At 39.8% G+C, this 25,353-nt stretch overlaps 1 protein-coding gene across 3 annotated transcripts in view; it reads right to left on the minus strand.

Moving 5' to 3' along the window:
* The window catches only part of LOC114657387 (astrotactin-2-like), a 2,479,169-nt gene that overhangs the window by 1,683,175 nt on the left and 770,641 nt on the right, over positions 1–25,353 (minus strand). The window lies entirely within an intron of this gene.

Consider the following 25,353-nt stretch of genomic DNA (forward strand, 5'->3'; position numbering starts at 1 on the left):
TTGTTCCTGATGACGTTGTGTTGTGTAGCACCAGAAAAGAAGAAGTGAAAAGGCAGTTGGAGAAATGGAGAAGGGCTTTGGAAGATAGAGGATTGATGATAAATAGGAAGAAGAAGACAGAATAGATGGGGATTCAGAAGTTAGCCTGCAGGGAGAGCATTTGAGAAAAGTGGATTTGTTTAAATATCTAGGATTAGTGGTAGTCCAAGGTGGAGAATTAGATGCAGAGAAAACCCCTAGAGTGCAGTGTGTTTGGAACAACTGGAAGAAGGTATCAGGAGGTATTCGCGTGACTGAAGAATCAAGGCAAAGGCTAAAGGTCCGGTTTGTAAGACAGTAGTAAGACCAGCAATGTTGTACAGAGCTGAGACACGATCAGTAAAGAAGAGCAGGAGAAGAAGTTGGACGTGGCTGAAATGAGAACGTTGAGATGGATATGTAGAGTTACAAAGAAGGACAGAATAAGAAATGAGACAATCAGAGGCTCAACAAAAGTGAGTAAGATATCTAAGAAAGTGCAGGAATATTGGTTGACGTGTTGTGGACATTGAATATGTGGGAAAAAGAATGATGGGAATGGACGTACGGGGGAAAGGAAAACAAGGGAGGCAAAAGTGGAGGTGGATGGACAGAATAAAAGAAGATTTGAAGAAAAGGGTCTGACCAGTCTACATGTGTTTTGTGGACTTGGAAAAGGCGTTCGACCGTGTCCCTCGGGGAATCCTGTGGGGGGTGCTTCAGGAGTATGGGGTACCGGACCCCCTGATAACGGCTGTTCGGTCCCTGTACAACCGGTGTCAGAGCTTGTTCCGCATTGCCGGCAGTAAGTCAAACCTGTTTCCAGTGACAGTTGGACTCCGCCAGGGCTGCCCTTTGTCACCGACTCTGTTCATAACATTTATGGACAGAATTTCTAGGTGCAGTCAGGGCATTGAGGGGTTCCGGTTTGGTGGGTTCAGGATTGGGTCACTGCTTTTTGCAGATGATGTTGTCCTGTTTGTTTCATCAGTCCGTGATCTTCAGCTCTCTCTGGATCGGTTCGCAGCCGAGTGTGAAGCGGCTGGGATGGGAATCAGCACCTCCAAATCCAAGACCATGGTCCTCAGCTGGAAAAGGGTGGAGTGCCCTCTCAGGGTTGGGGGCGAGATCCTGTCCAAAGTGGAGGAGTTCAAGTATCTTGGGGTCTGGTTCACAAGTGAGGGAAAAATGGAGCGGGAGATCGACAGGCGGATCGGTGCGGCATCCGCAGTGATGAGGGCTCTGCATCGGTCTGTCGTGGTGAAAAAGGAGCTGAGCCATAAGGCAAAGCTCTCAATTTACCGGTCTATCTACGGTCCTACCCTCACCTATGGTCATGAGCTATGGGTAGTGACCGAAAGAACGAGATCGCGAATACAAGCGGCTGAAATGAGTTTCCTCTGCAGGGTGTCTGGGCTTTCCCTTAAAGATAGGGTGAGGAGAAAGGAGATAGATAGATAGATAGATAGATAGATAGATAGATAGATAGATAGATAGATAGATAGATAGATAGATAGATAGATAGATAGATAGATAGATAGATAGATAGATAGATAGATAGATAGATAGATAGATAGATAGATAGATAGATAGATAGATAGATACTTTATTAATCCCAATGGGAAATTCACATTCTTCAGCAGCAGCATACTGATACAATAAATAATATTAAATTAAAGAATGATAATAATACAGGTGAAAAAACAGACAATAACTATGTATAGAGTCGCTGCTCCTCCGCATCGAGAGGAGTCAGATGAGGTGGCTCGGGCATCTGATCAGGATGCCTCCTGGACGCCTCCTTGGTGAGGTGTTTCAGGCACGTCTAACTGGGAGGAGACCCCGGGGAAGACCCAGGACACGCTGGAGGGACTATGTCTCCTGGCTGGCCTGGGAACGCCTTGGGATTCCCCCAGAAGAGCTAGAAGAAGTGGCCGGGGACAGGAAAGTCTGGGCATCTCTGCTCAAGCTGCTGCCCCCGCGACCTGACCTCGGATAAGCAGAAGACAATGGATGGATGGATGGATGGATGGATGGATGGATGGATGGATGGATGGCCTGACTGGGGAGACGGTGCAGGACCGAGCCCTATGGAGAAGACTGATCCAGCACCTCAACCCTACATAGAAGTGGGAAAATATGAAGAGGGGTGTAAAAAGAGTAAAACATGGGCATGGACTGCCAAGAATGTGAGCACTTGTTAATAATAATAATAATAAAAATAATAATACATTTTATTTATATAGCGCCTTTCCCATTCTCAGGTTATAGGCACTGTAAACTCTAAGTCACACACACACAACTTTCTCTACAAGAAACACAGATCTTTTTTCTTATTATTCTCTTCTAAAATAAATGATCATTTTTGTAATTTTTAGATCTGCTTATCCAGGTGCAAGGGTCTGGGAAATTGGAAGCCATCTTGTTAGAATGGGGCACAAGGCAAGAGCCAAGCATTACCTACACTCGTTCACAAGAAGCAATTTAGAGACAGAATTTATTTTAAATAGTATTAACAGTATTCACATTAATACCATCCCATAATGCTTTGTAAGTGCTGAGCAAATGTTACAAGTGTTTGCTTTAATGGCTCACTTAAGGACTTCCCGGTGAGTGAACTTGTAACCCAGAGGATTTCAGTCCAACGCTTTACCCCCTAAGCCACACGTCTTGAAGGTTAAAGTCACCGACTCATCTAGTGGGTCTTTGGAAAGTGTCAGGTAGCCTCATATGAACCTGGGGAGAACCAGGACTGGGATAACTGGCCAAGTAACATCCAATCAAAGCTTAAAAATAGAGAACAATCTCGCCTTGCACATACCTAATTTCATTAGTTTCATATTCCAATCTTAACATGAAAAACATTTAAACAGCGCAAATCAGTAAGGCTAATGGTGAAAGAAGGCTCATTTGATTATCAATCGGTTTTCCTTTCCAGAATAAAAAATGGTTGGTCTTTGATGCATCACTGACTGCTACCTCTGCTTTTCCTCTAAATTTCAAATTCATGACAAGGTAAAGCTGTCGTTAAGGCCAGTGAAGTAGAAAATGCACACGCCATGCATTATATTTAAAGCTATGTTACAGGTTTCAGTATTTTACGGCACTGTTCCTGTGTGACACTTTGAATTTAAATAAAATTTGATGAAGCAAAAGCAGTGAATTACGACGTGACAGTGTCAGCCTGCCATGATGCAGTTAGTCAGTTAAATGCTAGGATTCTCAGGCAGTGGCACTTCAAAAATGACAAAGGAGATAGGAGGCGAGCTGGAACAGAAGCACACTGAGACAATCTGAAAGATGTGTTAACACACTCCGAGTGTTTTAATGAGGGGACAAAACTTTCATAGATTCATTAGACCTCGACACCGCGGCCTGACTCCATCAGCTTCTGATTTAATTAAAAAAAAAATGGAAGGCCATGGTGACCCTGAGGAAGGTGAAAATGAATCAGTCAGTGAGAGATATTCAAAACCTTCTGGGATAAGCCAGGTCAGAATATACATGGATGAATGAATGAAAATAAAATAAACAACCATCTTCAACACAATATTGGAATAAGCAGGGCTGCAAAATGAAGGAAGGAAGGAAGGAAGGAAGGAAGGAAGGAAGGAAGGAAGGAAGGAAGGAAGGAAGGAAGGAAGGAAGGAAGGAAGGAAGGAAGGAAAATAAAATAAACAACCCCCTTCAACACAGTATTGGAATAAGCAGGGCCACAAAATGAAGGAAGGAAGGAAGGAAGGAAGGAAGGAAGGAAGGAAGGAAGGAAGGAAGGAAGGAAGGAAGGAAGGAAGGAAGGAAGGAAGGAAGGAAGGAAAATAAAATAAACAACCATCTTCAACACAGTATTGGAATAAGCAGGGCCGCAAAATGAAGGAAGGAAGGAAGGAAGGAAGGAAGCAAGGAAGGAAGGAAGGACGGAAGGAAGGAAGGAAGGAAAATAAAATAAACAACCCTCTTCAATACAGTATTGGAATAAGCAGGGCCGCAAAATGAAGGAAGGAAGGAAGGAAGGAAGGAAGGAAGGAAGGAAGGAAGGAAGGAAGGAAGGAAGGAAAATAAAATAAACAACCCTCTTCAATACAGTATTGGAATAAGCAGGGGCGCAAAATGAAGGAAGGAAGGAAGGAAGGAAGGAAGGAAGGAAGGAAGGAAGGAAGGAAGGAAGGAAAATAAAATAAACAACCATCTTCAACACAATATTGGAATAAGCAGGGCCGCAAAATGAAGGAAGGAAGGAAGGAAGGAAGGAAGGAAGGAAGGAAGGAAGGAAAATAAAATAAACAACCATCTTCAACACAGTATTGGAATAAGCAGGGCCGCAAAATGAAGGAAGGAAGGAAGGAAGGAAGGAAGGAAGGAAGGAAGGAAGGAAGGAAGGAAGGAAGGAAGGACGGAAGGAAGGAAGGAAAATAAAATAAACAACCCTCTTCAATACAGTATTGGAATAACAGGGCCGCAAAATGAAGGAAGGAAGGAAGGAAGGAAGGAAGGAAGGAAGGAAGGAAAATAAAATAAACAACCCTCTTCAATACAGTATTGGAATAAGCAGGGCCGCAAAATGAAGGAAGGAAGGAAGGAAGGAAGGAAGGAAGGAAGGAAGGAAGGAAGGAAGGAAGGAAGGAAGGAAAATAAAATAAACAACCATCTTCAACACAATATTGGAATAAGCAGGGCCGCAAAATGAAGGAAGGAAGGAAGGAAGGAAGGAAGGAAGGAAGGAAGGAAGGAAGGAAGGAAGGAAGGAAAATAAAATAAACAACCCTCTTCAACACAGTATTGGAATAAGCAGGGCTGCAAAATGAAGGAAGGAAGGAAGGAAGGAAGGAAGGAAGGAAGGAAGGAAGGAAGGAAGGAAGGAAGGAAGGAAGGAAAATAAAGTAAACAACCCTCTCCAATACAGTATTAGAATAAGCAGGGCTACAAAATGAATGAATGAATGAATGAATGAATGCTATTTCAGACAGTTTGCAATGCTACATTGAATGAAAATAAATGAATACTATTTAGAATGTAATTTGGAATGAAAATCATGCTCGGAAAATAAACAAATCAATTAAATCATAATCATGGATCTTTAAAAAACTGTATTGTATAAGCAGGTTTGAAAAAATGAAAGGATCATATTTAAAATTTTGAACCATATTGTATTCAAAGAAGCATGTTTATAACTGTAACGAATAAATAATTAAATGGATACCATTGGAGACTCTCTGCAATGATGAATCATAAAAAGCAGGTTTGTAAAATTATATTGATGATATTCAATGCCTGCCAGTGTATTGTACTGGAATAATCAGGTGAGAATAAACAAATGAATTAATGGTATTCAATACCTGGCGCAATGCTGTGTTGGAACATGCAGTCTGGAAAGTGAATGAATGAAATGAGTGAATGCCTTGCTTTATTGGAATAAGTACAATAAGACAATGAATGAATGAATGATATTCAGGACTCTCGATAAAGTTGTATTTGAATACACACTATAGAACAATGAATAAATGAATGAAGATCCAAGACCTTTTGCGAATTTGCACTTGAATAGACAGGTTTGATAAAAGCATGAATGAATGATATTCAAAACCACTTTGCAATGTTTAATTAGTAAAAAAAAATAGGAACATGAATGAATGATATTCAAGACTCTCTTTAATGTTGTATTTGAATAAGCACTATGCGATAATGAACGAACAAAAAAACGAATGAATGACTGAATGAATGAACACCTTTTGGGATTTTACACTTGAATATAGGTTTGACAAACGAATAGGTGATATTGAAAACTCTTCGCATTTGCATATTGGTTAAAAAAACATTTTAAGAAAAAGAATGAATGATTGAATGAATGAATGACTGTCTGTAATGTTGTATTGAAATAACCACAGCAAATGAATAAATGACTTTTCAAGACCTCTATGATTCAGTATTGATATAGACAAGCTTAAAAATGAATGACTGATAGTCAAAACCCTTAAGCAATACTGTGCTGGAAGAAAATAAATGAAAAGATGAATTAGATTTAAACCCCTTCACAAGACTGATTTAGAAAACAAAACCTGTAAAAATGAATGTATGAATGAATAAACTAATACTATCCAGGCTCCTCTTCAGTGACAGTATTTCTAAATAAGCACATAAGGATCATGAATGAATGATAATCCAATTTCTTTTGTGATTCTGTTTGTTTAAAAAATACCAAATTAGTGAATACTTTAAGACCCTTTGCAGTTTAAGAAAATAAATGAATAGATGCATGAGATTTAAAACTCTGTACAAGGGTGCATTAGAAACCAAAAACCTAGAAAAAGAACAAATGAATGACAAGTACTCTGTGATGCTGCATTTGAATAAGCACATTATGAAAATGAATGAATGAATCACTGATAATTCAAGACCTTTTGTGATCCTGTATTGGAATAAAACAATTTGAAAAATTGAATAAATTAATGAATCGTTCAAGCCCTTTTGCAACTGTGTATTGGTAAAAACAGTTTAAGAAAATAAATGAATAGGTGAGTGAGATTTAAAACTCTGCACAAGGCTACTTGAGAAAATGAAAGCTTAGAAAATGGATGAATGAATGAATGAATGGTTCTCTGTGATGCTGCATTAAAATAAAAACATTATGAAAATAAATAACTGAGTGATAATTTAATGAAGGGCGGCACGGTGGCGCAGTAGTAGCGCTGCTGCCTTGCAGTATGGAGACCTGGGTTCGCTTCCCGGGCCCTCCCTATGTGGAGTTCGCATGTTCTCCCCGTGTCTGTGTGGATTTCCTCCAGGTGCTCCGGAGACATGCAGGTTAGGTGCATTGGCGACCCTAAATTGTCCCTAGTGTGTGCTTGGTGTGCGTGTGCTGGCGCCCTGCCTGGGGTTTGTTCCTGCCTTGCGCCCTGTGTTAGCTGGGATTGGCTCCAGCAGACCCCCGTGACACTGTATTTAGGATGTAGAGGGTTGGGTAATGGATGGATGGATGGATGGATGGATAGTTCAATGAATGCCCTTTTGTGATTGAACGATAGTTTAACTGAATGAAATTTCAATGAATGAATGAATGATAATTGGAATTTGGAAATGAGTGAATGAATAAATAATTTTCAAGGTCCTCTGCAACACAGTATTGGAATACGGAGGACTGGAAAGTGAATGAATGAATCAGTGATATTCCAGACTGTCTGCAATGCTATATTAGGAAAAGAAGTTTCATAAAATGAATGAATGGATGACACTCAGGACCTTCCACTCAACCTGCCCTTTTCCAAATGTCTGAATATTCGGCTTACCCTATCTATATATATAAAATCCCAATGTGCGTCCAGGTGTCCGTGTGTGGGTGTCTTCCGGTGAAGTGCGCATGCGCGGGGCACGGTGCTATGTGCGATATTACTGTCAGAGAAAGTTAGAGGCGTTTTACGGAAATACAAACCAGTATTACTGCGAGAGGAAATTAAAGGTACACAATACAGTGACGCATATTACAGCCACATACAAGCCAGTATTACTGTCAGAGGAGATTAAAGGCATATTACCAACACGCACGCTTCTATTACCGCCAGAGAAAATTAAAGGTATATTACGGACGTACAGTATATTACGGACGTACAATCCAGCGGACGTACATGACGGTATCCTTCAATAAGGGCGCGCAAAGGCATCCTTCAATAAGGGCGCGCACAAAAAGGCGAGCCTCAAAAGGACGACCTCAATTGGGCGCAGCGAATAAAGGCGCGCGTAAATAAAGATCTGCACCTTTGTTGCTCTTCACATATTCCAGAGCCATTTGAACTAAATTATCTACGCGCCCTTATTGAATAGAGCCGTATAAGACACACAATACACGGCGGCAGCCCACGAAGAACGGTCAGCTCAGCAAGTAAACATCAACAAAAGAAAGGCTGAAAGAAAGAAAAATACGACCAACAAAAAGAATGAGGTCAAAGTCCCTTGCCATTTAATATAGTCTGTTCCTACTAATGTTTATGCACTACTGTTCTAGCGCCCGTTATTGCAACGGGCTAAATGACTAGTATACTATAAAACTATAAGTTAAAATAATTTTCTAAAGATTCTCTGCTAGGAGGTATTGTTGACCCTTTGTAGCCTGATGTTTGTCCTTTCTTTTGATTCCAGCCTCTATACCCTCCATTTTGCATTGCTTTTTGATTCTGACATGGTGGCGTATTGTTCTTATTCTCACTTGTACAGACCACACCTGCTGTATGTACTGTACATTGCGACCAGAGGGGGCACCACCGAGCCCCAAACCCAAGACACAGCAATACACCACATGTTTATAGAAGAAAAAACGAGATTTATTCTTACAATGCACCCTCCAGTGATCACCTCTGCAAATGAAGCCTCAATTACAATACAATTACACAATTCTTCCCTCCTTCTGTTGAGTGTTGCCAGCTGCCTCCCGAATCTGACTTAAATGAACCGAGACAGCGGACTCGTTTGAATGCTTCCGGGCCATAGAAAAAGTAGGGTGATCCTCCCCTGACAGCACCCTTTATCAGTCCTAAGGGATCCTGACAGGGCTGCACTTCCAGACTCCAAGTCCCAAGCACCCCTGCGGTGTCCGGATTGGGTTACCATACGAGGACCACTGCCTTTTGCTATTCTTGATCCTAGGCTTTTCTCTGTCTCTCCATCCTACCGGTTGGTTACAAATTTATTTCTTGCCCCACCGGCCAATCCGCTTGTGTCATTGCACTGGCCTCTCATCCGGGTAATGAACTATCCTCCAAAGCGGACAAAATTCCCATTTTTCTGCTACAACATGAAATGTGCAGCTGACATACGTTTTGTCTTAGGATTTCTTACCTTAAAGGTGCTATATCAATTGTATAGGAGTTAATCAAATTTAGCACAGTGGGTGCTGCTATAGCTTCACAGTACCAGAGCTGTGACCTCTGACCTCAGACTGTCCCACATTGTCTGTATGGAGTTTGCTTGCTCTATGGGTGTCTGCATGGAGGACACCCCTGGTTTCCTCCTACATCCCAGCTTAGGTTCCCTGGTGACTCTCGCTTGGACTTGCGATAAATGTGCATTGGTGTGTTAGTGTGTAAGACCCGCGATGGACTGGCGTTGCCCCATCTGGAGTCGCCTTCTGCTTTGTTATTGGGAGAAGCTACTGCTGTCAGCAAACTCGTAATGGAAGCATTGAATAAATTATGATTTGCATCCCCGGAAGAGACTTTTGTTAGGTTTGGGAATGACAGGGCTCCCGTGGGCTGCTAGTGTTCAGGCAACATGTTATACAGAATATGCATCTGTTAATAAGCACTAAATAAATAATTAAAATGTTCTACTGATGCATCTTACACTACGCAAAGAACAGAAAGGTAAAGGTGATTTGGGGAAAAGAAAAAAAATCAAGCAATGGAAGTTGACACTGCTGTCTGATTTATAGGAAGCTATTAAGCCATAACTTAATCTATCAGCATATCAAACCTCGTCCTTCATACAGGGCAGCGTCACAAAGTGCTTGACAAAGAGAATCACATTACAGGAGGGGGAGTGAAAAGGCACAGGAGCAGAAAGGAAAGATAAATAGAGCAGCACATAAAAGCTGTAAGAAAATAAAAAATAAAAGAAAGGAAAGGCACTATAATTGTTAGATACGTGTTATTTCTTTACTTTTTAAAACACTTTTATAATCGTGTGCCCCCGAATGACACTGAATTGGATTAAACTGGCATGACAATCATGCGCTGTGTTATATGACCGTATGCCTTAGGACAACTGAGGAAGCTGCGCACAGGAAAGGCGGCGGGGCAAGATGGAGTCAGGCCCTGAGTTCTTAAGGCCTGTGCTGACCAGCTTGGTGGTGTCCTCTGTGGTGTCACCTGTGCCGTCTGTCCATAAAGCTTCAGAAGGTGCTGCTGCTGTGGAAAAAATCCTGCAGTGTTCCTCGTCATCTGATGACTACAGACCAGTGGAGCTTAACATCTCACATCGCAAAGACCTTTGAGAAGCTGGTCCTTGACTAGATGAGTTCTCTTGTGGTAGACCAACTGGACCCACTGCAGTTTGCCTATCGGACGAAGGTTGGAGTGGGGGATGCTATTATCCTTCTGCTCTGCAAGGTACAGTATATTCTCACCTGGACCGAGCCAGCAGCAGTGTGAAGATTACGGTTTTTAATTTTCCTAGTGCCTTCAATACCGTCCATTGCTGTTCAGGGGTAAACTCAGAGATATGCAAGTGGAGAACGCAATTATCCTTCTGCTTTACAAGGTATATTCTCACCTGGACCGAGCTGGCAGCACTGTGACGATTATGGTTTCTAATTTCTCCACTGCCTTCAGTGTCATCCAGCCATCCCTTTTAAGGGGTAAACTCAGAGATATGCAGGTGGATGAGCCCGTGGTCTCCTGGATAATGAACTATCTGTCAGGCAGGCTGCAGTTTGTGAGACTCATTGACTGTGTAAGCCACACTGGAGCACCACAAGGAACAGGCCTGTCTGCTTTTCACCTCTCTCTGTACATCTCCAACTACAAATATTACAGCAGGTTATGTCACTTGTGGAAATTCTCAAGATGATTCTCCACTTATGGGGTGTACTGATAAGGGGGATGACACAGAGGAGAGGAGTCAGGGAGAAAACTTTGTTTGTTGGTGCAAAGAGAATTGTCTGCAACTAAAAATCAGCAAAACCAAGAAAACGATTATTTACTGTCGCCTCACCAAACAGCCACTATGCCCGGTCACTATTCAAGTGGGTGGATGTGGAGGTGGTCCACTGCTACAAGTATTTGGGGGTCCACATTAATGAGAAGTTGGACTGGTCTTGGAACACAGAGGAAATAGAAGAATGGACAGTGTTCCTTTAAAGTGGGAAGTGACATCCTTCACATCTTCTGCAACTCTGTGATGGTCAGTGTGACTTTCTATGCTAACTAAAAGGGCAGGCTCAGTTATGGGACATACTCTGGACCCCCTGGAGGTCAGTGAAGATAATGAAGGAGAGGATTAAAATGACACTGAGTGCCATTATGAACAATGCTGCACATCCTCTCACTGACACACTAACACTGAGGACTTTCAGTCAATGCATTATTCAGCAGAAAGGCGTCAAGAAATGCTATGTGGGGCTCCTTCCTAGCAACAGGAATATGTCTGAATAATGTGTTTTACTGGGACTGGGGCAGCCAAGACAAATATTTTCTTTCTGTTTAATTTTCGTATTTTTTAGTCATTCTGGTGTATTTTTAGACCATAGTTCATGTGTATTTATATATGTCATAAAACAGAGGTAGGCCTTTATGGCACATTTATCATGCTGACAGGACAAGAGTCCGAATGCCACTGGAGGGTCATAGTGGCCATATTTGTAATGAATACTGTGGGAGTGGGAACACCAGCGAATAAGTATAACAGAATGGCAGAATGTGTCTTGGGATTGTAGGAGCACAGGGGCTGCTAGAGTGGTCTCTGGGAGAATGCCTATCTATGTATCTATTATCTATTATATAGTGCCTTTCATATCTATCTATCTATCTGTCTGTCTGTCTGTCTATATTTCTTTGGAGAGCAGTGGCTTCCTCCTTGGTGTTCTGTCATGGACACCATGCCTGTTCAATGTTTCACATGTTGCAGACTCATGAACAGAAATGTTAGTAGGTTCTAATGACTCCTTCAAGCCTTTAGCTGTTACTCTAGACTCCTTTCAACCCTGTTGAGCATTCCGTGTTGTGCCTTTTAAGTCATTTTGGTTGGTTCCCACTTCTTGGGAGGGTAGCAACAGCACTAAATCGCCTCCATTAATACAGTTTGTCTAACTGTGAACTCTTTGAAATGACTTTGTGACCCTTTCCAACTTCACCTAATTCAACACTTCCTGATTGTGCTTCACATCTATTGTGATGGATGGCTGGGGCCCATGCCTGGCCAGGACGCCCCTTCACCACATCTGTCAGGGGGACAAGGGTGGGAAGCCCAGTATCTCCCCCTGGATGCTAGATGGCAGCCTCCCTGCGTTACAGCGGTGCCTCTGACTTCTCCAGGGCTTCATGGGAGTTGGAGTTCTGTGCAGCTCTGTGGGGTTCCGCAGGCGCCGCCAAGGGGTGCTGCAACAGGAGCTGCTGGCCACTTTTGGGCACTGGTTTTGCCTTACCTGGAAGTGCAGCCAGATGTTTCCAATCAAGCACCTGGAGCACTTCCGGGTACCCAATAAAAAGGAGCCAGCGACCACCATTAAGCAGCCAGATTCAGGTGGGAGGATGACAAAGCTTGCTGAGGAGGAGTGGAGGCGGAAGAGAGAGAAAGTGCTTGGTGTTATTGTGGTACTGTGTTTAGGACTTTGTTGTGGCTGGAGGGATTACGGGCAAGACGTGCCCTCCAGCTGAAGAAAAATCTATCTATCTATCTATCTATCTATCTATCTATCTATCTATCTATCTATCTATCTATCTATCTATCTATCTATCTATCTATCTATCTATCTATCTATCTATCTATCTATCTATCTATCTATCTATCTATCTATCTATCTATCTAGGATAGCATTCCTAATTGAAAAAGTGCTATGTAATATGAATGAAGGCTTATACTATTTCATAAAGAAGGCACTAGAGTAGCTCCAGGGAAGTGGATTTGTATGAAAGCCTTGCCACTGTCTGCAGTTTAAATGTTCTATCAGTGCCTGTGTGAGGTTTTATCTCTCTGGGTAGTGTGTCTTTACCCCACTCACCATTCTGAAGGCACTTAAATTAGACAGGATTTTCATAACTATTCTTAGCTGAGTAAGCAGGCCATGCAAGAGACCGCCATCCCATCCATCATAGTCTTGCTGGTCACATTTGTGAGAAAAATGAATGTCACCTTTAGTTTTACTTGATAACAATTTAGTACTTACTAAATTAAGATACCAAAATAAAATGGTGGTGCTTCAGAACATTCCAATTCTTGATGGTGGTATGCCAAGACAAAGGGTGAGAATCCCTAGGCTAGAGTGTAACACCTGGCCACCCACCAGTCCTCTTACTGTTAAATGGACATCATGGTCTCAACTTATTCAACTTACAAATATAAAGTGATTTGTAACAAGGCTTTGGTGCACTGAAGTCCTTTTTAAAAAATGTTTTGATTATAATTAGTGACGCTAGGTGTCAGCTTATCTATTTAACTTAAATGAAGAGACTTTTAGCCTGCATTATATGGTAATTCAGCCTTTTCTTTTAAATGCCATTTTAAATTAAAATCATTAGAGATATATTACAAGAAAACGATAATAGCTTATAAGGATAGATAGAACAAAACTCCTCAATGACACATAGTTTGCAAATTATACATTTTCAATGCAAATGAGGCATTAAACCACATTTTGTACAAACACAGTGTAATATTTGTTATATGCATAACATTTATAGAGTTCGGAGACTTTCTAAGCAGTTTCTGTGCAATGAAAATTTTCAATAGACATTGTAGCTTGTGAGACAGAAAAAAAGGATTTAACAGTTGTCATTTCTACTGTAATACATCTGAATATTTTTACAGGAACTATTCTGAAGTCACCTAACTAAGAGTCAAGTCAGTAAAGCCCTGTGCGCTAAAGCAGCATGGAGATAAGTGCAGTGTTTAGTCACTCACGAGTCGGGCTGGGGGTTACAAGATTCCTAAACGCAAAGCTAAGCAAATGAGCAACAGGCATTTTGATTCACTTTACTAATTCAATTCTTTTGAACTACCTAATTAAGTCAATCGATTCATTTAATTCATTTGACTCATTGGATTCACACAAGAAACAAGATTCATATAAGAAACAGAACCTTCTGGGCTTGGATTCCCTTGAATGAACTGCAAAATAATATCTATTATATAAAAAAATCTTTCGACGAGACAAGACTTTTTGGAGAAGAGACTTTTTGGAAAAGCTTTTTTCAAGTCACGCCCTCCTCTCAACCATTTTCAAACAAGACCAAGGTACTCTCACTTCTCATTCGTGTGAATGCTTTTGTCAGACACACATCCTGCTCTCTCAGCTCTTATAGATTTTAACATTTTCTTCACTTTAAGTTCCCAATTAAAGAAAACATATTATGTCCAAATCTTATTGAAGAATTTCATCACAAAGTGTTATCAACAGAAAAAATTAGCACACGGGCAATCCTAGCACAGAGAAACAAGTAAGTCAAACGAATTAACGCAAAAAATGTTGATCAGTAACACGGCAAATTGGTTAAATGCGTATCAATAGACTATGCTGAAATAGCTGGAGCTGACTGTGCGGAAGATGAAAACAACAACTTACAATATCTGGAAGAATATGTACAACCGATAACACTGTCCAGTGTTACTGTACAAATTCGGATGTATCCAAGAAAGGTAATGTAGTTCATCTTCCATAGATAACATTAGACAACAAAGGACATCTTGATATGCCATTCTTATTAAAACGATAACAGTTTCCCGTTACAATAGCTTTTGCAAAGATAATTAACAAATCTCAGAGACAAACATTCAAAAAAGTTGTTTTATTTAATATAGAGAAAGAAATGAAATTTGATCACGGGCAGTTATACATTGTGTTGTCACGATGAAAGTCCAAACACAGCATTAAAATTCAATGCAATATTGACAAAAATTTAACTTAAGAAATTGTTTTTACTGAAGTTTTAAAGTAAAAGTGTAAGTTTAAAAAGTATTTGTGTGTTAATTTCACAGCCAAACAGAACAAAATCGTATTACACAACGAATAACTCCAATGCAACATGAAACATAATTTACTTTCAAATTATTTTGTTTTACTATTTTTTAATATGGTTAATTACTCGCTGTAATGTAAAATAGTTAGTTCTATTATGCATATGTAACAATTCCCATGAAAATAAAAATCTGTTTAAATTGTACATCCGCATCCCGATACGTCAGCGGCAGAACTGCAAAGTGGCTAGCAAGTAGCGCAGGCCCGGGAGTTGGCGAGCAAAGCCCTCTAGTATGTAATATATTATTAAATTATGTGTTAAACATGCTGATAATTCATATTGTAATAATATTAACATATTTGAAAGCATGAAGATAGATAGATAGATAGATAGATAGATAGATAGATAGATAGATAGATAGATAGATAGATAGATAGATAGATAGATAGATAGATAGATAGATAGATAGATAGATAGATAGATAGATAGATAGATATGAAAAAGGCACCAGATAGATAGATAGATAGATAGATAGATAGATAGATAGATAGATAGATAGATAGATAGATAGATAGATAGATAGATAGATAGATAGATAGATAGATAGATATTAAAAAGGCACCAGATAGATAGATAGATAGATAGATAGATAGATAGATAGATAGATAGATAGATAGATAGATAGATAGATAGATAGATAGATTAAATCAACATGTGTGCTTAATCCAAACAATAAAGAAATAAGTATTCCAAAATTATCAGACTTGTTCTGAAATGACTCCTCTACATAATGTCTATCCAAGTGCACTCTTCAGTGATAACACCATTTGCTAAACTTCTCTGCATGACCCTAAGGAGGTCTCTTTATTAACCTCTCCTCACAATGCCTCTACATAATTCCACTATCTGTGTCACAGAGAGGTGCACAGTCATAACTGAGAATTCAGGGCAGAAAGACTGTCATAAAACAGAGGTAGGCCTTTATGGCACATTTATCATGCTGACAGGACAAGAGTCTGAATGCCACTGGAGGGTCGTAGTGGCCATATTTGTAATGAATACTGTGGGAGTGGGAACACCAGCGAATAAGTATAACAGAATGGCAGAATGTGTCTTGGGATTGTAGGAGCACAGGGGCTGCTAGAGAGGTCTCTAGGAGAATGCCTATCTGTGTATTTATTATCTATTATATAGTGCCTTTCATATCTATCTATCTATCTATCTATCTATCTATCTATCTATCTATCTATCTATCTATCTATCTATCTATCTATCTATCTATCTATCTATTTGTCTGTCTGTCTGTCTGTCTGTCTATATTTCTTTGGAGAGCAGTGGCTTCCTCCTTGGTGTTCTGTCATGGACACCATGCCTGTTCAATATTTCACATGTTGCAGACTCATAAACAGAAATGTTAGCAGGTTCTAATGACTCCTTCAAGCCTTTAGCTGTTACTCTAGACTCCTTTCAACCTTGTTGAGCATTCTGTGTTGTGCCTTTTAAGTCATTTTGGTTGGCTCCCACTTCTTGGGAGGGAAGCAACAGCACTAAATCACCTCCATTAATACACAGTTTGTCTAACTGTGAACTCTTTGAAATGACTTTGTGACCCTTTCCAACTTCACCTAATTCAACACTTCCTGATTGTGCTTCACATTGGCAGATGCTTCTTGCGAACAGCAAACTCAAGATGTTTGAGTCGTTTATTTTGGAGTTGAAAGTATCTCTAAGCCACACCTCCACTCTCGTTTCATTGGTTGTTTTCCAGGTTTGCTAACTCCTGATTCCAGTTAGCTTTTGTTGAAGTCATCAGCCTAGAGGTTCACATATTTTTTCCAACCTACACTGTAAATATTTGAGTAATGTATTTAACATGTACATGAACAATACAATCCTGTGTGCATTATTAGTTAAAACAGATTGTGTTTGTTTATTATTGCAACTTAGGTGAAAATCAGACCATATTTTAAGACAGATTTATATATGAAAACAGTTATTTCCAAAGAGTTCACTGCATCATGAGATTTTGCTGTGTTATTATTTTAAAATGCCATTATTATTTCAGCAGTTACCTGCTAATGATTTCAAAGGTGAAATTGTTATTGAAATATCTGCTTTTCTTTAGCATTCAGTGCCAATGTCCTCTTTTTATCAGATGTCATTATTCGGCTACAATTTAGAGCTCAAGCTCAATAAAGAAGTGAACTAAATAATAATAATAAGAAAAATAGACTCCTGTTTATTGAAATCTGTGAAAAAAAACAGAAACCTCACAATGAAATTTATTTCTGACTGAAAAACGACAATGGGAAAAGGCCAATTCATTTGAGAAAGAGTTTAATTAGAAACAGTAATAATATTTTTGAAACAATTTTCGGTTAACAAAACACAGACACAGGTGCAAATTAAATGAGCAGCTACTTCATTGCAATTTCCATTTCAGTGGCTATTAGCAAGAAAATGATTAAAAGCCCCAGACTTTTCAAAAGAAATGCAACAGCCGTATTTTTAAAAAGAAAGGTCAGCATAGCATAATCATACTTGTTTAATTCTTTTAAAAACTAAATCAACCATTTAGTGCATTTCTGGATTGAAATAATCAAGGCTGAACCTGCCAAATAATAATAAAATAGACATCCAGTCAACGTCAAGAGTCGTTTGGTACAAAAACCACTGTGGCCCTTCATACGTTAGGAAAGCAAGAAAATAAAGGAAAAGCTCAAAATTAATAAAACCAAAATAAAACCGTGAATCGGTAACCTGAGACCAAGACTAATGATGACCTTTAAGAATATTCAGTCTTACAAGAATCCAAAGTTTTCAAAACCAAAAATGCCTGTAAACATTAGCATAACCAAAAACATAAAATCAATAAAATATTTATAAAATGTGATGTGCTTTAGAGCATGTCTAGTAGAGGAGATGAAGGTTAATGTCACGGTGAAAAAGCACCAAAGAGTCTTTTTTTATTTCCTTCAGGTGACTGCAGCTCTGTACCATCTGAGGACCACAGACTGATTAGATGCTCTGCTCCATTTGGCTCCAAACAAAAAGAAAAAAAAGGTGAACCAAAAATGGGCAAAAGCAGGAGCCAGGGATGAGACCCCCAAAGAGAAAGTAAGATCAAGTCTTAGTGTGAGGATGAATCCACACCACCGTGACATTTTATCTTTGACAACTATATAATCTTTGGTCGTCACAGTTTTTAAAACTTGCTTTTTCCAGCTTGCAATTATTGTAAATTTCTTTTTGTTTAATATGTAGGGTCTTAAACAACTAGATCAATCATTTTATTTCATATTGGCCTCACTATTGCTGTTCAGATTGAACACCTACTAACCTACAATCCATTCCAAACATGGCAGCAAGGCTCATGACTACATCAAATAACTCGGCTATTTCATTTAATACACTGCTTTACCATTTAGGTTTAGACTTTATATAACTTCAAATTCATTTGCCTTCTAGATCTTACTAGCTGTTCTATCTGGCGTTTGCCTGGAAAAGTGATAAAGTGAATATTACATGAATAAAATAAACAAAAAAGCACATCTGACGCTTATGCCCTCCTCATCGTGACATCATGTATTTCTATCGTATGATTTAGCATCTATTGCTTCTGAGCTTATTAAGCCCTTGGGAAATGCCATAATATTTAATAGTTAGAGAAATAGAAGTAATTTTCAGAAAATAACAATTAGTAGAGCAGCAATAATAATTATCTCAATATTTCAGTAATAATATTCAAATGTTATAGAGCATGTAGAATGCACCACACTTGTAACATACAAATGAGAGTCGAGCGGCACACACAGCCTCTTACTCCCTGAGCAGCGCGCCTGGCAGATCCCCATGAAGTGTCCTCTCCCTGTCCCTTCTGCCATCTCATAACACTTTTGTTCTACAGCTCAAACACGCTTTGTGTCACAAATGGATCACGTACTTGCTCATTATATGCCCTAAAAAAAAAAAATCGAGCCGAATATGACCTTTTTGTTCATCATAAAATGAGCACTCAGAAATCAATCAACTATTAAAGAGGTATTGATTGGCAAATATAAGTTTTTAAAAATATTTTCAAATTGTTACTAGTTATTGGGGTCAACATAAACACCTGAAAATGGCATTGTCTTGTTATGCAATTGTTTCTAATTCTTTTGTAGGAGGAATTGCGTCATCTTGTTGTGTTTTGTGAGATACTGAGGTTGAAAGGTGCAAAGGTCCAGCGAAAATCACAACTTTTAGAGAAGTTCAGTCAGAATTTTTTTCTAGATACGTATGCATAAAAAAACTAAAATTTTATTAGTCTATACACAAAGTTAGACTCTACCGGAAATAGCTAGAAAGTTTTGTAGAAATACGATGCTCAAACAGACGAACAGACAGAAATCAATTATATATATGTATATTTTTGTATTTATATAAAATCCATTTGTCTGTTTGTCTGTCACGAGAGAACTACTTAACGGATTTAGATCTGTTTTTTTTTTCTAAAATTTGCTTGAACATTCCGGTTATTTTGCGACATCTTTCATTGCACTAAGTATCAGAGATCACTTGTGGTACTGATGTATTTGCGTGAATCTGAGAGAGAGGCAACAGGCCGAGGGGAAGGGGGGTAGGGCCCTCCTCACTCGCGTGCCAGCCTCGGGCGTACCTTACCTCCGCTTAGCTAGTTTTTTTCAATAATTTGCTGGAACATTCTAGATGATTTTGTGACTTATCTCATTGCGCTAAGAATCATAGTCCAAATGCAGGAGCGATATATTCACACGAATCTGAGACAGAGACTGCCGGAGGGGGGAGCATGACGTCAGGACTGGGGAGCTGGGCGGAGTCCTCCTCACTTAAATGCCACCCTCCTCCAAGTCGGTGTACCTCTGCGTTTTGAAGCGTAACTTGCCTTCGCTTAGCTAGTTTTTTTCTATAATTTCATGGAACTTTCTAGTTGATTTTGTGACTTCTCTCATCGCGCTAAGAATCGTAGTCCGCTTGCTGGACCGATATATTCACGCGAATCCGAGACAGAGGCTGCCGGAGGGGGCAGGATGACGTCAGGACTGGGGAGCTGGGCGGGGTCCTCCACACTTAAATGCCAGCCCTCCTCCGAGTCGGTTTACTTCTGCGTTTTGAAGCATAACTTGCCTCCGCTTAGCTAGCGATACCTGTTTGTTTATTGATTTTTAAAGTTTGTCCTGTTTCACTACCGCGCGGGACAGCTAGTATTTTATATATAAACGTCTACGCGTGGAAGTGTGCTTGTCTGTCTGGCCCAGAAGTGAGAGGTGGAGTCAGGGTAAGGGCTCCGCCTCCGAGGAAATAGAAAACTCGCTTAGCCACTAATAACACAAGCCAGGCGAGCACGTCAGCAAAATGAAACCTCTGAAGAAAGACAAAATCGCTTAGCCACCAATACACAAGTGAAGCTAGCACGTCGGCTAAATGGTATCCCTTTAACTTTTCCTCCCACCGCTAATGCACATCCAGGGCTTCCAGGAATGACACAGTGCACGGGCATCTCACATGTGAACGGTTTTAGAACGAGCGACACTTATTTTTAACAAAACTACTGCAATATGTTGAGACCAATGAAAGACTAACCTTAACTACAAGCAGTTCATGCTGTCATATAAATACATGTATCTAGTTAGTTGCAGTAATAAGACTGTAGAAAGCACAACGAGTCGAGCGTGCGGTCGTCCAGGCGAGAGCACACCTTCGTCCAGCCACTGAGTAAGCACGCTCTGCCTCCACTGAAGTAGGCGGCACAGTCATCAGATACTGATACACTTGTTCTAAACAATGCCCACGCTTGCCGTTGCTCTGAAACACCGCCGTTTCAGCTTTTACTGATGCATCCAGTTTCTTGTCATCATTCTGTGATGGCAAGTTTCTTGGCACAGATAATGCGGATGCAACAGACTGATGCATTGCAGTTTAACCCTATAACGCCTGAATTTTTAATTTCAGGAAAAAAATTTTTTTTTGTTTTTATTCTTTACTTTCATAGTTATCAATATATAAAACAACCAAAATATATTAAAAAAATATAAAATTTGCAATGTTTTTTAAATGTAACCAAATTGTCACATTCGTCCATGGATCTATAATACAAGAATAAAAAATGCACCTTCATTTCTATATTATTTTTCATCTTATTTTATTATTAAATAAAAAAAACAAACTGAAAACTTATTTTATTTATAAAGTATAATACAAAACTTATTTGTTTATAATTTTAGTTAGTGTGAAATTGAACAAAACAATTTTTTTCTTTTGTGATACAAAGATGAACTTTGCATTTGCTGCAGAAAAATACTGGTGCACTCTTGCAATTTACATTTTTGCATCTTCCTCTGTTTGTGACCTCAGGGTAATGGTGAAGACCATCCAAACGGGTATCTCTTCTCTTTTTGTTAGCAAACTCAACATCAGTAGAACTAGTAGAAGGTCTGCCTCTTTTTGTTGGTCTATTACTTTTTTCTTCAAGAAGAAGAGCTTCGGTGATGCTCATTTTGAACTCTTGCAGACTTTGGATCTTTTTTTTTGGTAACTGAAGGCTCTCACAGTCTCTACGATAAAGTAGCCAAGAGTTCACAACATTCATATCTATAAAATGAAAAAATAATTTGTGATAATATTTTTTCGATCTGATGTGAATTCTGTACAGTGCAATTAGCGAGTCCATCAAATCAACACCTCCCATAAACTGATTGTAGGTTTTCACAATAGCGGGGCAATCGATTGTGATGGTTTGTTTTGTCTTTTTGTCATATCCCTTACAGTTGGCCTTTGGTTCTGCCGAGGCAAAAGTTGACATAAGGTTTACAACTCTATTATCTGCCCATTTCACTACACGTACTTCAGTATCTTCAACTAGAGCAGTCACTTCTTGATGGGACCCTTTGCCTCTTTTCATCAAATCTTTGTCCTTGATTAGTTTGATGCCAGGCAAACGACTGATTCTAACAGTTCCCAAACTAAATATTTTTTTCTTTGCTAAAGTTGTCATCAAAGGAAGTGACGTAAACCAGTTATCAAAATATAATAAATGGTTCAATCCAACAGGAATTGATTGGGCCAATTTCAGCACTACATTTGAACTAGCTCCCAAGTCAGGTTCTCCTAATACCGGTTCAATTTTCTCTGAATATATGAAAAAATCATACATGATGCCTTTGTCATCGCAAAGAACAAACAATTTGTATCCCCACTTGTGTGGTTTGCTGGGTATATATTGTTTCATGCTTGATCTACCTTTGAATGGAACTATGCATAGCATTTGGGGCATTGGTATTTCCCGAAACTTTTTTTGTAAATGGTCTATCAAAGGTCGGATCTTGAATAATTTATCTGTTTTCTCATTAGGTAAGGGAATTTGTGAATTATCATTGAAGTGAATCTTGGACTTTATATCTTCCCATCTATCTCTACTGATCACTTCCGATACAATAGGACAGTTTAGTTTGCTCTTCCAATATAAACGTGAATTTGAGAGCTTCACCATAGACATAGCAAGCAGTGTACCTAAAAATTGCTCAAGTTCCTGGCTACTCAGTGCAAGAGGTTTATTGGGATTTTGCTGGATTGCAAAAAGATTTGATTGGTCGACAATATGAGTAATGATATCCTTCGAGAAAAAATGTCTAAAATATTCAACAGGACGTTTTATTACCCCAGAAGAATCTATTTGTCCTAACCATTCAGGCATAGGTCTAGCTGTACCGTCTCCAGAAATTTGCCGCCAAAGAGGAATTCTTTTTGATTGGAAATTTCTTGATGTAGATGGCTTTGAATTTGTAGTTATCTTCAACTTCAACAACTGAAGTTTCTAACTCATCTTCACTAGTATTATCATTACTAACTACGAGGTCTTCTAATTCATCCAAATCAAAATAATCGGGCGCATATTCACTTCCTATCATGGGAAAAAATAAATATTGTTATCAAAATAGTTTGAATAGCAATATAATTAAAATTGTATTTCCATCCATCCATCCATTTTCCAACCCGCTGAATCTGAACACAGGATCACGGGGGTCTGCTGGAGCCAATCCCAGTCAACACAGGGCACAAGGCAGGAAACAAACCCCGGGCAGGGTGCCAGCCCACCGCAGGGCACACACTAGGGACAATTTAGAATTACCAATGCATCTAACCTGCATGTCTTTGGACTGTGGAAGGAAACCCATGCAGACACGAGGAGAACATGCAAACTCCACGCAGGGAGGACCTGGGAAGCAAACCCAGGTCCCCAGGTCTCCCAACTGCAAGGCAGCAGCGCTACCCACTGTGCCACTGTGCTGCCCAAATTTTATATTGTAAAATCAAAATTTTTAAATATAATACACATTTTATTTACCAGTTTCATCCATATTAGCATCTGGTTCCTTGTCTGAGTCTGTACCGCTTCCATCTAGGTCATAAATTCGCCGTTTTCCATAAAACAAACCACAATCCATGCTGTGGTAATTTTTGTCACCATCGAATCAAAAGACGAATGTAACGAATTCGTTCACTAGATTGAAAATTATCGTAAAATGCACTGAACGCCAACGAGCACCTAACCTCACACACACAATCGGTCGAAACATGTGCCACTATTCAAGCATTTGGCCGCTAAAATGCCTGACTAGTGGTATGCATTTGTAATAGTAAAGTGCGACGATTTTGTCGACATCGTCGTCGGCTCCAAAAGCTTTAGAATTTCTGTACCAGATACATTTTAATTAAATGTTATGAAAACGTCACGCTCGGCGTTATAGGGTTAAGTTGCTGTTCAAAGCTGTCAACAGCACAGACGTCAATGAACTCTGCCCCTTCCCAGCATTCGTGAGCTGCAGAGTGCAGACACCTACCAGTCCACTGTTCTCAGTCTTAGTGGGAGCCAGGAGACTGACTGCTGCTGGTCTGTTGTTGACTGAATTAATGAGCAACACACTACACCGTGGGCCAAAAAACCGTGCCACTTAATTATTTTCAACTATAACTCTGTTATAGTTTCTTGATCGATTTTTACACGCTATATATGTGAGCTTGGCCATTCTCGTTCAGCCGGGAATTCCAGGAGTTTCATTCCCGGGAATGCGGGAATGGGAAACGTCCGGGAATGGATTCCCTAGACTCCACCTCTTCCTTTTCTCCACCATATTTAAGACCAATACTGTATACTGTACAACCTCTTAGTCAGTTCTGTTGTAAACTCCACTTATGCTAACCGTGTTTCTTTACCTTTTATGATTTCTCAGTATAAGTGGTGGCCATGCCTAAACCTGTTTCTGTCTGCTGATTATTTTTTACCAAAAATTCCTATAAATAAGTTGCTGTCCCAGAAGAAGACTCATGTTTCTAAGCTGTCCTTGCCCACTAGTACAGGCTATATAAAGACCTGGATGGATGAAAAGCTTTACTTCACCTGGAGGATCACAGGAATCGTGGAAAGGAGGGGTCCTTTCATCGGATTGGCTGGCCCAGCGCTGTTTCAGCCATGGAATGGCCAAATGGGGGAGGCAGCTTGATGGATGAGGTCTCCAGGACTCTAAATATATCCAGATCTTCTTATGTGATATCATCTACTGTTAAATTCTGCTCTGTAGCTTCTAAAATTTGTATTTTTATACTGTATTGAGGAATTGTTCTGTTCTGTGTACTGCATTGTATTGTATTGACCCCCTTCTTTTGACACCCACTGCACGCCCAATCTACCTGGAAAGGGATCTCTCTTTGAACTGCCTTTCCCAAGGTTTCTTCCATTTGTTCCCTACAAGGTTTTTTTGGGAGTTTTTCCTTGTCTTCTTAGAGAGTCAAGGCTGGGGGGCTGTCAAGAGGCAGGGTCTGTTAAAGCCCATTGCGGCACTTCTTGTGTGATTTTGGGCTATACAAAAATAAATTGTATTGTATTGTATTCACCCCATATTCTCAAAATGACAAAATCACTACTGGCAATGTGCTTAACCATTTCCCACTACTAGACTTTGTAAGTATATTTGGTTTTCCTTATGAAACCCTGAAAATGTAACATCTTTACTTTATTGCTGTTGTGCTTTGTAATAGTATTGTAGTGTCTCGACTGTGCGGTGGCACGTCTTTTAGCATAAGTGACTGACACAGCATTTGTTTTTGGGACTGGCAGCTGGCCGTCTGTAGAATATGCAAATTAAAGCCACTGAAAGGAACTGTGGGTGGAGCTCATTGGGCTCCGTAAAACCAATGATTTTCACAGGAGGGCACCAGGTGGCTCATTATGCAAAGAGACAAAGGAGTTAGAAAGAGGAGCGGGAGCACACAAAGCCGAGTCGGAGAGTGAGTGAGAACCACTGGCAAAGTTTGTAAGTCAGAGTAACTAGACGGGGTGGTCTGGGGCCAAATGAACCACTGGAGTCCATAGTCACGGTATTCTCCACCACCACAACTATGGAGACGTTGTAGTCAAGAATGTAAAGACTTATCAATAAATTCGTTTTTTTATTTTTATATAATTTAAAGACACGGTTCCCTTTTTTTATTAATGTCTGAAACCATTCAGGATAATAAACTTTCCTATTTTGTTTCTATTTCAACAATCCACAGTGTTCTCCTTCCTTTCTCTACCAACACAGAAGGTCGCTACACTATACAGAATGTTGGATTCGTGAGATGAAAAAAACATTATAAGAATACACAGAAGGTGAATGTAAAT

The sequence above is a fragment of the Erpetoichthys calabaricus genome, chromosome 9 (genome assembly GCF_900747795.2).
Source record: "Erpetoichthys calabaricus chromosome 9, fErpCal1.3, whole genome shotgun sequence".
In the NCBI taxonomy this organism is placed as follows: Eukaryota; Metazoa; Chordata; class Cladistia; order Polypteriformes; family Polypteridae; genus Erpetoichthys; species Erpetoichthys calabaricus.